This window comes from Pristiophorus japonicus, unplaced genomic scaffold (genome assembly GCF_044704955.1).
Source record: "Pristiophorus japonicus isolate sPriJap1 unplaced genomic scaffold, sPriJap1.hap1 HAP1_SCAFFOLD_934, whole genome shotgun sequence".
NCBI lineage: Eukaryota > Metazoa > Chordata > Chondrichthyes > Pristiophoridae > Pristiophorus > Pristiophorus japonicus.
The window spans coordinates 22,060-35,532 of record NW_027254862.1 but is presented as its reverse complement, the minus strand read 5'-3'; positions in this window follow the sequence as shown (position 1 = coordinate 35,532).

The following is a 13,473-nucleotide window of genomic DNA, read 5'->3' as shown; positions in this document are numbered from 1 at the left end:
AGCGCGAGAGAGAGAGCGCGAGAGAGACCGAGTGCGAGAGACTGAGCGCGAGAGACAGAGCGCGAGAAAGGCCGAGCGTGAGAGAGACTGAGCGCGAGAGAGACCAAGCGCAAGAGTCTGAGCGCGAGAGAGACCGAGCGCGAGAGACCGAGCGCTGAGCGCGAGAGACCGAGCGTGAGAAACTGAGCGCGAGAGTGACCAAGCGCGAGAGAGACCGAGCGCGAGAGAGAGTGAGCGCGAGACTGAGCGCGAGAGAGACCGAGCGCGATAGAGACCGAGCGCGAGAGAGAGTGAGCACGAGAGAGACCGAGCGCGAGAGAGAGTGAGCGCGAGACTGAGCGCGAGAGAGACCGAGCGCGATAGAGACCGAGCGCGAGAGAGAGTGAGCACGAGAGAGACCGAGCGCAAGAGGCAGAGCACGAGAGAGACCGAGCGCGAGAGACTGAGCGCAAGAGAGACCGAGCGCGAGAGACCGAGCGCGAGAGACTGAGCGCGAGAGAGACCGAGCGCGAGAGACAGAACGCGAGAAAGGCCGAGCGCGAGAGAGAGAGCGCGAGAGAGACCGAGCGCAAGAGAGACCGAGTGCGAGAGACAGAGCGCGAGAGAGACCGAGCGCGAGAGAGACCGAGTGCGAGAGGCAGAGCACGAGAGAGACCGAGCGCGAGAGACTGAGCGCGAGAGAGACCGAGCGCGAGAGACTGAGCGCGAGAGAGACCGAGCGCGAGAGAGACCGAGCGCGAGAGACAGAGCGCGAGAGAGACCGAGCGCGAGAGAGACCGAGTGCGAGAGGCAGAGCACGAGAGAGACCGAGCGCGAGAGACTGAGCGCAAGATAGACCGAGCGCGAGAGAGACCGAGCGCGAGAGAGACCGAGCGCGAGAGACTGAGCGCGAGAGAGACTGAGTGCGAGAGAGACCGAGTGCGAGAGGCAGAGCGCGAGAGAGACCGAGCGCGAGAGACTGAGCGCGAGAGAGACCGAGCGCGAGAGAGACCGAGCGCGAGAGACAGAGCGCGAGAGAGACCGAGCGCGAGAGAGACCGAGTGCGAGAGGCAGAGCACGAGAGAGACCGAGCGCGAGAGACTGAGCGCAAGATAGACCGAGCGCGAGAGAGACCGAGCGCGAGAGAGACCGAGCGCGAGAGAGACGGAGCGCGAGAGAGACCGAGCGCGAGAGAGACCGAGTGCGAGAGGCAGAGCGCGAGAGAGACCGAGCGCGAGAGACTGAGCGCGAGAGAGACCGAGCGCGAGAGACTGAGCGTGAAAGAGACCTAGCGCGAGAGACAGAGCGTGAAAGAGACCTTGCGCAAGAGACAGAGCGCGAGAGACTGAGCGTGAGAGAGACCGAGCGCGAGAGAGAGAGCGCGAGAGAGACCGAGCGCGAGAGAGAGAGCGCGAGAGAGACCGAGCGCGAGAAAGACAGAGCGCGAGAGACAGAGCGCGAGAAAGGCCGAGCGCAAGAGAGAGAGCGCGAGAGAGACCGAGCGCGAGAGACAGAGCGCGAGAAAGGCCGAACGCGAGAGAGAGAGCGCGAGAGAGACCGAGCGCGAGAGAGACAGAGCGCGAGAGACAGAGCGCGAGAGAGAGAGCGCGAGAGAGAGAGCGCGAGAGACTGAGCGCGAGAGACAGAGCGCAAGAGAGGCCGAGCGCGAGAGAGAGAGCGCGAGAGAGACCGAGCGCGAGAGAGACAGAGCGCGAGAGACAGAGCGCAAGAGAGGCCGAGCGCGAGAGAGAGAGCGTGAGAGAGACAGAGCGCGAGAGAGACCGAGCGTGAGAGAGACCGAGCGCGAGAGGCAGAGCGTGAGAGAGGCCGAGCGTGAGAGAGACTGAGCGCGAGAGAGACCGAGCGTGAGAGAGGCCGAGCGTGAGAGAGACCGAGCGCGAGAGAGACAGAGCGCGAGAGACAGAGCGCAAGAGAGGCCGAGCGCGAGAGAGAGAGCGTGAGAGAGGCCGAGCGTGAGAGGGACCGAGCGTGAGAGAGGCCGAGCGTGAGAGAGACTGAGCGCGAGAGAGGCCGAGCGCGAGAGAGAGAGCGCGAGAGAGACCGAGCGCGAGAGAGACCGAGCGTGAGAGAGAGAGCGCGAGAGAGGCCGAGCGCGAGAGAGAGAGCGCGAGAGAGACAGAGCGCGAGAGAGACCGAGCGTGAGAGAGGCCGAGCGTGAGAGGGACCGAGCGTGAGAGAGACTGAGCGCGAGAGGCAGAGCGCGAGAGAGACCGAGCGCGAGAGAGACCGAGCGTGAGGGAGACCGAGCGCGAGAGGCAGAGCGGGAGAGAGACCAAGCGCGAGAGACCGAGCGCGAGAGAGACCGAGCGCGAGAGAGACCGAGCGTGAGAGAGACCGAACGCGAGAGACTGAGCGCGAGAGACCGAGCGCGAGAGAGACTGAGCGCGAGAGACTGAGCGCGAGATAGACCGAGCGCGAGAGACTGAGCGCGAGAGACTGAGCGCGAGAGAGACCGAGCGCGAGAGAGACCGAGCGCGAGAGACCGAGCGCGAGAGAGACCGAGCGCGAGAGACTGAGCGCGAGAGACCTAGCGCGAGAGACCGAGCGCGAGAGACAGAGCGCGAGAGAGACTGAGCGCGAGAGGTAGAGCGCGAGAGAGACAGAGCACGAGAGACTGAGCGCGAGAGAGACTGAGCGCGAGAGAGACCGAGCGTGAGAGAGACAGAGCACGAGAGAGACTGAGCGCGAGAGATACTAAGCGCAAGAGAGACCGACGCGAAAGAGACTGAGCGCAAGAGAGACCGAGCGCTAGAGAGACTGAGCGCGAGAGAGACAGAGCACGAGAGAGACCGAACGCGAGAGACTGAGGGCGAGAGACTGAGCGCGAGAGACTGAGCGCGAGAGAGACAGAGGGCGAGAGATTGAGCGTGAGAGAGACCGAGCGTGAGAGACTGAGGGCGAGAGAGACTGAGGGCGAGAGACTGAGCGCGAGAGACTGAGCGCGAGAGAGACTGAGGGCGAGAGACTGACCGCGAGAGAGACCGAGCGTGAGAGAGACAGAGCGCGAGAGACTGAGCACGAGAGACTGAGGGCGAGAGAGACTGAGGGCGAGAGACACCGAGCGTGAGAGACTGAGCGCGAGAGAGACAGAGGGCGAGAGAGACTGAGGGCGAGAGTGACTGAGGGCGAGAGACTGAGCGCGAGAGACTGAGCGCGAGAGAGACCGAGCGCGAGAGAGACCGAGCACGAGAGAGACCGAGCGCGAGACTGAGCGCGAGAGAGACCGAGAGTGAGAGAGACTGAGCGCGAGAGAGACCGAGCGCAAGAGACTGAGCGCGAGAGAGACCGAGAGTGAGAGAGACTGAGCGCGAGAGAGACCGAGCGCGAGAGACCGAACGCGAGAGAGACCGAGCACGAGAGAGACCGAGCACGAGAGAGACCGAGCACGAAAGAGACCGAGCACGAGAGAGACCGAGCACGAGAGAGACCGAGCACGAGAGAGACCGAGCACGAGAGACCGAACGCGAGAGAGACCGAGAGTGAGAGAGACCGAGCACGAGAGACCGAACGCGAGAGAGACCGAGAGTGAGAGAGACTGAGCGCGAGAGAGACCGAGCGCAAGAGACTGAGCGCGAGAGAGACCGAGCGCGAGAGACCGAGCGCTGAGCGCGAGAGACCGAGCGCGAGAAACTGAGCGCAAGAGTGACCGAGCGCGAGAGAGACCGAGCGCGAGAGAGAGTGAGCGCGAGAGAGACCGAGCGCGAGAGAGACCGAGCGCGAGAGGCAGAGCACGAGAGAGACCGAGCGCGAGAGACTGAGCGCAAGAGAGACCGAGCGCGAGAGACTGAGCGCGAGAGAGACCGAACGCGAGAGAGACCGAGCACGAGAGACCGAGCGCGAGAGAGACCGAGAGTGAGAGAGACTGAGCGCGAGAGGCAGAGCGCGAGAGAGACAGAGCGCGAGAGAGGCCGAGCGTCAGAGAGATCGAGCGTGAGAGAGACTGAGCGCGAGAGGCAGAGCGCGAGAGAGACCGAGCGTGAGAGAGACCGAGCGCGAGAGAGACCGAGCGTAAGAGAGACCGAGCGCGAGAAACTGAGCGCGAGAGAGACCGAGCACGAGAGAGACTGAGCGCGAGAGACTGAGTGCGAGATAGACCGAGCGCGAGAGACTGAGGGCGAGAGACTGAGCGCGAGAGACTGAGCGCGAGATAGACCGGGCGCGAGAGACTGAGGGCGAGAGACTGAGCGCGAGAGACTGAGCGCGAGATAGACCGAGCACGAGAGAGACTGAGCACGAGAGACTGAGCGCGAGATAGACCGAGCGTGAGAGACTGAGCGCGAGAGACTGAGCGCGAGAGGCTGAGCGCGAGAGAGACCGAGCGCGAGAGACTGAGCGCGAGAGAGACCGAGCGCGAGAGAGACCGAGCGCGAGAGACAGAGCGCGAGAGAGACTGAGCTCGAGAGGCGGAGTGCGAGAGAGACAGAGCGAGAGAGACTGAGCGCGAGAGAGACTGAGCGCGAGAGAGACCGAGCGCGAGAGAGACCGAGCGTGAGAGAGACAGAGCACGATAGAGACCGAGCGCGAGAGACTGAGGGCGAGAGACTGAGCGCGAGAGAGTGAGCGCGAGAGAGACTGAGGGCGAGAAACTGAGCGCGAGAGAGACTGAGCGCGAGAGAGACCGAGCGCGAGAGAGACTGAGCGTGAGAGAGACAGAGCACGATAGAGACCGAGCGCAAGAGACTGAGGGCGAGAGACTGAGCGCGAGAGAGTGAGCGCGAGAGAGACTGAGGGCGAGAGACTGAGCGCCGAGAGAGACCGAGGGCGAGAGACCGAGCGCGAGAGAGACCGAGGGCGAGAGACTGAGCGCGAGAGAGACCGAGCGTGAGAGACCGAGCGCGAGAGAGACCGAGCGTGAGAGACTGAGCGCGAGAGAGACAGAGCGCGAGAGAGACCGAGCGTGAGAGACTGAGCGCGAGAGAGACCGAGCGCGAGAGACAGAGCACGAGAGAGACCGAGCGCGAGAGAGACAGAGCGCAAGAGAGACTGAGCGCGAGAGACTGAGCGCGAGAGAGACTGAGCGCGAGAGACTGAGCGCGAGAGAGACTGAGGGCGAGAGACAGAGCGCGAGAGAGACTGAGGGCGAGAGACAGAGCGCGAGAGAGACCGAGCACGAGAGACTGAGTGCAAGAGAGACTGAGGGCGAGAGACCGAGCGCGAGAGAGACTGAGGGCGAGAGGCAGAGCACGAGAGAGACAAGAGCATGAGAGAGACCGAGCGTGAGAGACAGAGCGCGAGAGAGACCGAGCGCGAGAGAGACTGAGCGCGAGAGAGACCGAGCGCGAGAGAGACCGAGCGCGAGAGAGACCGAGCGCGAGAGACTGAGCGCGAGAGAGACCGAGCGCGAGAGACAGAGCACAAAAGAGACAGAGCGCGAGAGAGACCGAGCGCGAGAGAGACCGAGCGCGAGAGACTGAGCGCGAGAGACTGAGCGCGAGAGAGACCGAGCGCGAGAGACAGAGCACGAGAGAGACTGAGCGCGAGAGACCGAGCGCGAGAGACAGAGCACAAAAGAGACAGAGCGCGAGAGAGACCGAGCGCGAGAGAGACCGAGCGCGAGAGACTGAGCGCGAGAGAGACCGAGCGCGAGAGACAGAGCGCGAGAGAGAACGAGCGCGAGAGACCGAGCGCGAGAGAGACCGAGCGCGAGAGACAGAGCGCGAGAGAGACCGAGCGCGAGAGAGACCGAGCGCGAGTGACTGAGCGCGAGAGAGACCGAGCGCGAGAGAGACCAAGCGCGAGAGACCGAGCGCAAGAGAGACCGAGAGCGAGAGAGACCGAGCGCGAGAGAGACCGAGAGCGAGAGAGGCCGAGCGCAAGAGACCGAGAGCGAGAGACCGAGCGCGAGAGACCGAGCACGAGAGACCGAGCACGAGAGACCGAGAGCGAGAGACCGAGCGCGAGAGACCGAGCGCGAGAGACCGAGAGCGAGAGACCGAGCGCGAGAGACCGAGCACGAGAGACCGAGAGCGAGAGACCGAGCACGAGAGACCGAGCGCGAGAGAGACCGAGCGCGAGTGACTGAGCGCGAGAGAGACCGAGCGCGAGAGAGACCGAGCGCGTGAGACCGAGCGCAAGAGACCGAGCGCGAGAGAGACCGAGCACGAGAGAGACCGAGCGCGAGAGACCGAGCGCGAGAGACCGAGCGCGAGAGACCGAGAGCGAGAGACCGAGCGCGAGAGACCGAGCGCGAGAGACCGAGAGCGAGAGACCGAGCGCGAGAGACCGAGCGCGAGAGACCGAGCACGAGAGACTGAGCGCGAGAGGCAGAGCGCGAGAGAGACAGAGCGCAAGAGAGACTGAGCGCGAGAGAGACTGAGGGCGAGAGAGACTGAGGGCGAGAGACAGAGCGCGAGAGAGACCGAGCACGAGAGACTGAGTGCAAGAGAGACTGAGGGCGAGAGACAGAGCGCGAGAGAGACCGAGCACGAGAGACTGAGCGCGAGAGAGACTGAGGGCGAGAGACAGAGCGCGAGAGAGACCGAGCACGAGAGACTGAGTGCAAGAGAGACTGAGGGCGAGAGACCGAGCGCGAGAGAGACTGAGGGCGAGAGGCAGAGCACGAGAGAGACAAGAGCATGAGAGAAACCAAGCGTGAGAGACAGAGCGCGAGAGAGACCGAGCGCGAGAGAGACTGAGGGCGAGAGGCAGAGCACGAGAGAGACAAGAGCATGAGAGAGACCGAGCGTGAGAGACAGAGCGCGAGAGAGACCGAGCGCGAGAGAGACCGAGCGCGAGAGAGACCGAGCGCGAGAGAGACCGAGCGCGAGAGACTGAGCGCGAGAGAGACCGAGCGCGAGAGACAGAGCACAAAAGAGACAGAGCGCGAGAGAGACCGAGCGCGAGAGAGACCGAGCGCGAGAGACTGAGCGCGAGAGAGACTGAGCGCGAGAGAGACCGAGCGCGAGAGACAGAGCACGAGAGAGACTGAGCGCGAGAGAGACCGAGCGCGAGAGACAGAGCACAAAAGAGACAGAGCGCGAGAGAGACCGAGCGCGAGAGAGACCGAGCGCGAGAGACTGAGCGCGAGAGAGACCGAGCGCGAGAGACAGAGCGCGAGAGAGAACGAGCGCGAGAGACCGAGCGCGAGAGAGACCGAGCGCGAGAGACAGAGCGCGAGAGAGACCGAGCGCGAGAGAGACCGAGCGCGAGTGACTGAGCGCGAGAGAGACCGAGCGCGAGAGAGACCGAGCGCGTGAGACCGAGCGCAAGAGACTGAGCGCGAGAGAGACCGAGCGCGAGAGAGACCGAGCGCGTGAGACCGAGCGCGAGAGAGACCGAGAGCGAGAGAGACCGAGCGCGAGAGACCGAGCGCAAGAGACAGAGCACGAGAGAGACCGAGCGCGAGAGAGACCGAGCGCGAGAGAGACCGAGCGCGAGAGACTGAGTGCAAGAGAGACTGAGGGCGAGAGACAGAGCGCGAGAGAGACCGAGCACGAGAGACTGAGCGCGAGAGAGACTGAGGGCGAGAGACAGAGCGCGAGAGAGACCGAGCACGAGAGACTGAGTGCAAGAGAGACTGAGGGCGAGAGACCGAGCGCGAGAGAGACCGAGCACGAGAGACTGAGTGCAAGAGAGACTGAGGGCGAGAGACAGAGCGCGAGAGAGACCGAGCACGAGAGACTGAGCGCGAGAGAGACTGAGGGCGAGAGACAGAGCGCGAGAGAGACCGAGCACGAGAGACTGAGTGCAAGAGAGACTGAGGGCGAGAGACCGAGCGCGAGAGAGACTGAGGGCGAGAGGCAGAGCACGAGAGAGACAAGAGCATGAGAGAAACCAAGCGTGAGAGACAGAGCGCGAGAGAGACCGAGCGCGAGAGAGACTGAGGGCGAGAGGCAGAGCACGAGAGAGACAAGAGCATGAGAGAGACCGAGCGTGAGAGACAGAGCGCGAGAGAGACCGAGCGCGAGAGAGACCGAGCGCGAGAGAGACCGAGCGCGAGAGACTGAGCGCGAGAGAGACCGAGCGCGAGAGACAGAGCACAAAAGAGACAGAGCGCGAGAGAGACCGAGCGCGAGAGAGACCGAGCGCGAGAGACTGAGCGCGAGAGAGACTGAGCGCGAGAGAGACCGAGCGCGAGAGACAGAGCACGAGAGAGACTGAGCGCGAGAGAGACCGAGCGCGAGAGACAGAGCACAAAAGAGACAGAGCGCGAGAGAGACCGAGCGCGAGAGAGACCGAGCGCGAGAGACTGAGCGCGAGAGAGACCGAGCGCGAGAGACAGAGCGCGAGAGAGAACGAGCGCGAGAGACCGAGCGCGAGAGAGACCGAGCGCGAGAGACAGAGCGCGAGAGAGACCGAGCGCGAGAGAGACCGAGCGCGAGTGACTGAGCGCGAGAGAGACCGAGCGCGAGAGAGACCGAGCGCGTGAGACCGAGCGCAAGAGACTGAGCGCGAGAGAGACCGAGCGCTAGAGAGAGACCGAGCGCGTGAGACCGAGCGCGAGAGAGACCGAGAGCGAGAGAGACCGAGCGCGAGAGACCGAGCGCAAGAGACAGAGCACGAGAGAGACCGAGCGCGAGAGAGACCGAGCGCGAGAGAGACCGAGCGCGAGAGACTGAGCGCGAGAGAGACCGAGCGCGAGAGACAGAGCACAAAAGAGACAGAGCGCGAGAGAGACCGAGCGCGAGAGAGACCGAGCGCGAGAGACTGAGCGCGAGAGAGACTGAGCGCGAGAGAGACCGAGCGCGAGAGACAGAGCACGAGAGAGACTGAGCGCGAGAGAGACCGAGCGCGAGAGACAGAGCACAAAAGAGACAGAGCGCGAGAGAGACCGAGCGCGAGAGAGACCGAGCGCGAGAGACTGAGCGCGAGAGAGACCGAGCGCGAGAGACAGAGCGCGAGAGAGAACGAGCGCGAGAGACCGAGCGCGAGAGAGACCGAGCGCGAGAGACAGAGCGCGAGAGAGACCGAGCGCGAGAGAGACCGAGCGCGAGTGACTGAGCGCGAGAGAGACCGAGCGCGAGAGAGACCGAGCGCGTGAGACCGAGCGCAAGAGACTGAGCGCGAGAGAGACCGAGCGCGAGAGAGACCGAGCGCGTGAGACCGAGCGCGAGAGAGACCGAGAGCGAGAGAGACCGAGCGCGTGAGACCGAGCGCAAGAGACAGAGCACGAGAGAGACTGAGCGCGAGAGAGACCGAGCGCGAGAGACAGAGCACAAAAGAGACAGAGCGCGAGAGAGACCGAGCGCGAGAGAGACCGAGCGCGAGAGACTGAGCGCGAGAGAGACCGAGCGCGAGAGACCGAGCGCGAGAGAGACCGAGCGCGAGAGACTGAGCGCGAGAGAGAACGAGCGCGAGAGACCGAGCGCGAGAGAGACCGAGCGCGAGAGACAGAGCGCGAGAGAGACCGAGCGCGAGAGAGACCGAGCGCGAGTGACTGAGCGCGAGAGAGACCGAGCGCGAGAGAGACCGAGCGCGTGAGACCGAGCGCAAGAGACCGAGCGCGAGAGAGACCGAGCGCAAGAGAGACCGAGAGCGAGAGAGACCGAGCGCGAGAGAGACCGAGAGCGAGAGAGACCGAGCGCAAGAGACCGAGAGCGAGAGACCGAGCGCGAGAGACCGAGCACGAGAGACCGAGAGCGAGAGACCGAGCACGAGAGACCGAGCACGAGAGACCGAGCACGAGAGACCGAGAGCGAGAGACCGAGCACGAGAGACCGAGCGCGAGAGACCGAGCGCGAGAGACCGAGAGCGAGAGACCGAGCGCGAGAGACCGAGCACGAGAGACCGAGAGCGAGAGACCGAGCACGAGAGACCGAGCGCGAGAGACCGAGCGCGAGAGACCGAGCACGAGAGAGACCGAGCACGAGAGACCGAGCGCGAGAGACCGAGCGCGAGAGACCGAGCGCGAGAGACCGAGAGCGAGAGACCGAGCGCGAGAGACCGAGCACGAGAGACCGAGCACGAGAGACTGAGCGCGAGAGGCAGAGCGCGAGAGAGACAGAGCGCAAGAGAGACTGAGCGCGAGAGAGACTGAGCGCGAGAGAGACCGAGCGTGAGAGAGACAGAACACGAGAGAGACTGAGCGCGAGAGAGACTGAGCGCAAGAGAGACCGACGCGAAAGAGACTGAGCGCAAGAGAGACCGAGCGCTAGAGAGACTGAGCGCGAGAGAGACAGAGCACGAGAGAGACCGAACGCGAGAGACTGAGGGCGAGAGACTGAGGGCGAGAGACTGAGCGCGAGATAGACCGAGCGTGAGAGACTGAGGGCGAGAGACTGAGCGCGAGAGACGAGCACGAGAGACTGAGCGCGAGAGACTGAGGGCGAGAGAGACTGAGGGCGAGAGACTGAGCGCGAGATAGACTGAGGGCGAGAGACTGAGCGCGAGATAGACCGAGCGCGAGAGACTGAGGGCGAGAGAGACTGAGCGTGAGAGACTGAGGGCGAGAGAGACTGAGGGCGAGAGACTGAGCGCGAGATAGACCGAGCGCGAGAGACTGAGCGTGAGAGACTGAGCGCGAGAGAGACTGAGGGCGAGAGACTGACCGCGAGAGAGACCGAGCGCGAGAGAGACTGAGGGCGAGAGACTGAGCGCGAGAGACGAGCGCGAGAGACTGAGCGCGAGAGACTGAGCGCGAGATAGACCGAGCGCGAGAGACTGAGCGCGAGACTGAGCGCGAGAGAGACCGAGCGCGAGAGAGACCGAGCGCGAGAGGCTGAGCGCGAGAGAGACCGAGCGCGAGAGACCGAGCGCGAGTGACTGAGCGCGAGATAGACCGAGTGTGAGAGAGACCGAGCGCGAGAGACCGAGCGCGAGAGAGACAGAGCGCGAGTGACTGAGCGCGAGAGAGACCGAGTGTGAGAGAGACCGAGCGCGAGAGATTGAGCGCGAGAGAGACCGAGCGCGAGAGAGACCGAGCACGAGAGACCGAGCGCGAGAGAGACCGAGAGTGAGAGAGACTGAGCGCGAGATAAACCGAGCGCAAGAGACTGAGCGCGAGAGAGACCGAGAGTGAGAGAGACTGAGCGCGAGAGAGACCGAGCGCAAGAGACTGAGCGCGAGAGAGACCGAGCGCGAGAGACCGAGCGCTGAGCGCGAGAGACCGAGCGCGAGAAACTGAGCGTGAGAGTGACCGAGCGCGAGAGAGACCGAGCGCGAGAGAGAGTGAGCGCGAGACTGAGCGCGAGAGAGACCGAGCGCGATAGAGACCGAGCGCGAGAGAGAGTGAGCGCGAGAGAGACCGAGCGCGAGAGGCAGAGCACGAGAGAGACCGAGCGCGAGAGACTGAGCGCAAGAGAGACCGAGCGCGAGAGAGACAGAGCGCGAGAGGCAGAGCACGAGAGAGACCAAGCGCGAGAGACTCAGCGCAAGAGAGACCGAGCGCGAGAGAGACCGAGCACGAGAGAGACCGAGCGCGAGAGAGACCGAGCGCGAGAGAGACCGAGCGCGAGAGACCGAGCGCGCGAGACTGAGCGCGAGAGAGACCGAGCGCGAGAGAGACCGAGCGTGAGAGAGACCGAGCGTGAGAGAGACTGAGCGCGAGAGGCAGAGCGCGAGAGAGACAGAGCGCGAGAGAGACCGAGCGTCAGAGAGACCGAGCGTGAGAGAGACTGAGCGCGATAGACAGAGCGCGAGAGAGACCGAGCGTGAGAGAGACCGAGCGCGAAAGAGACCGAGCGTAAGAGAGACCGAGCGCGAGAAACTGAGCGCGAGAGAGACCGAGCACGAGAGAGACTGAGCGCGAGAGACTGAGCGCGAGATAGACCGAGCGCGAGAGACTGAGCGCGAGAGAGACCGAGCGCGAGAGACTGAGCGCGAGAGAGACCGAGCGCGAGAGAGACCGAGCACGAGAGAGACCGAGCGCGAGAGAGACAGAGCGCGAGAGAGACTGAGCTCGAGAGGCAGAGCGCGAGAGAGACTGAGCGAGAGAGACTGAGCGCGAGAGAGACTGAGCGCGAGAGAGACCGAGCGCGAGAGAGACTGAGCGTGAGAGAGACAGAGCACGATAGAGACCGAGCGCGAGAGACTGAGGGCGAGAGAGTGAGCGCGAGAGAGACTGAGGGCGAGAAACTGAGCGCGAGAGAGACCGAGCGTGAGAGACTGAGGGCGAGAAACTGAGCGCGAGAGAGACCGAGGGCGAGAGATTGAGCGCGAGAGAGACCGAGGGCGAGAGACTGAGCGCGAGAGAGACCGAGCGTGAGAGACTGAGGGCGAGAGACCGAGCGCGAGAGAGACCGAGGGCGAGAGACTGAGCGCGAGAGAGACCGAGGGCGAGAGACCGAGCGCGAGAGAGACCGAGGGCGAGACACTGAGCGCGAGAGAGACCGAGGGCGAGAGACTGAGCGCGAGAGAGACCGAGCGTGAGAGACCGAGCGCGAGAGAGACCGAGGGCGAGAGACTGAGCGCGAGAGAGACCGAGCGTGAGAGACTGAGCGCGAGAGACTGAGCGCGAGAGAGACCGAGCGTGAGAGACTGAGCGCGAGAGAGACCGAGCGTGAGAGACTGAGCGCGAGAGAGACAGAGCGCGAGAGAGACCGAGCGTGAGAGACAGAGCGCGAGAAAGACCGAGCGTGAGAGACAGAGCACGAGAGAGACTGAGCGCGAGAGAGAACGAGCACGAGAGAGACTGAGCCCGAGAGAGACCGAGCGCGAGAGACAGAGCACGAGAGAGACTGAGCGCGAGAGAGACTGAGCGCGAGAGAGACTGAGGGCGAGAGACAGAGCACGAGAGAAACCGAGCGCGAGAGACTGAGCGCGAGAGAGACTGAGGGCGAGAGACAGAGCGCGAGAGAGTCCGAGCATGAGAGACTGAGTGCGAGAGAGACTGAGGGCGAGAGGCAGAGCACGAGAGAGACAAGAGCATGAGAGAGACCGAGCGTGAGAGACAGAGCGCGAGAGAGACCGAGCGCGAGAGACAGAGCACGAGAGAGACTGAGCGCGAGAGAGACCGAGCGCGAGAGACAGAGCACAAAAGAGACAGAGCGCGAGAGAGACCAAGCGCGAGAGACAGAACGCGAGAGAGAACGAGCGCGAGAGACCGAGCGCGAGAGAGAACGAGCGCGAGAGACAGAGCGCGAGAGAGACCGAGCGCGAGAGAGACCGAGCGCGAGTGACTGAGCGCGAGAGAGACCGAGCGCGAGAGAGACCGAGCGCGTGAGACCGAGCGCGAGAGAGACTGAGCGCGAGAGAGACCGAGTGTGAGAGAGATCGAGCGCGAGAGACCGAGCGCGAGAGATCGAGCGCGAGAGATACCGAGCGCGAGAGAGACCGAGCGCGAGAGAGACCGAGAGCGAGAGACCGAGCGCGAGAGAGACCGAGCGCGAAAGACTGAGCGCGAGGGAGAGAGAGACAGCGCGAGTGAAAGAGACAGCGAGAGAGACAGAGCGAGAAGGGATAAACTGATAGAGTTCCAAGTTACACATCATCCTGACTTTGAAATATATCGGCCGTTCCTTCATCGTCGCTGGGTCAAATTCACTGAACTCCCTCCCTAACAGCACTGTGGGAGCACCTTCACCAACGGACTGCAGC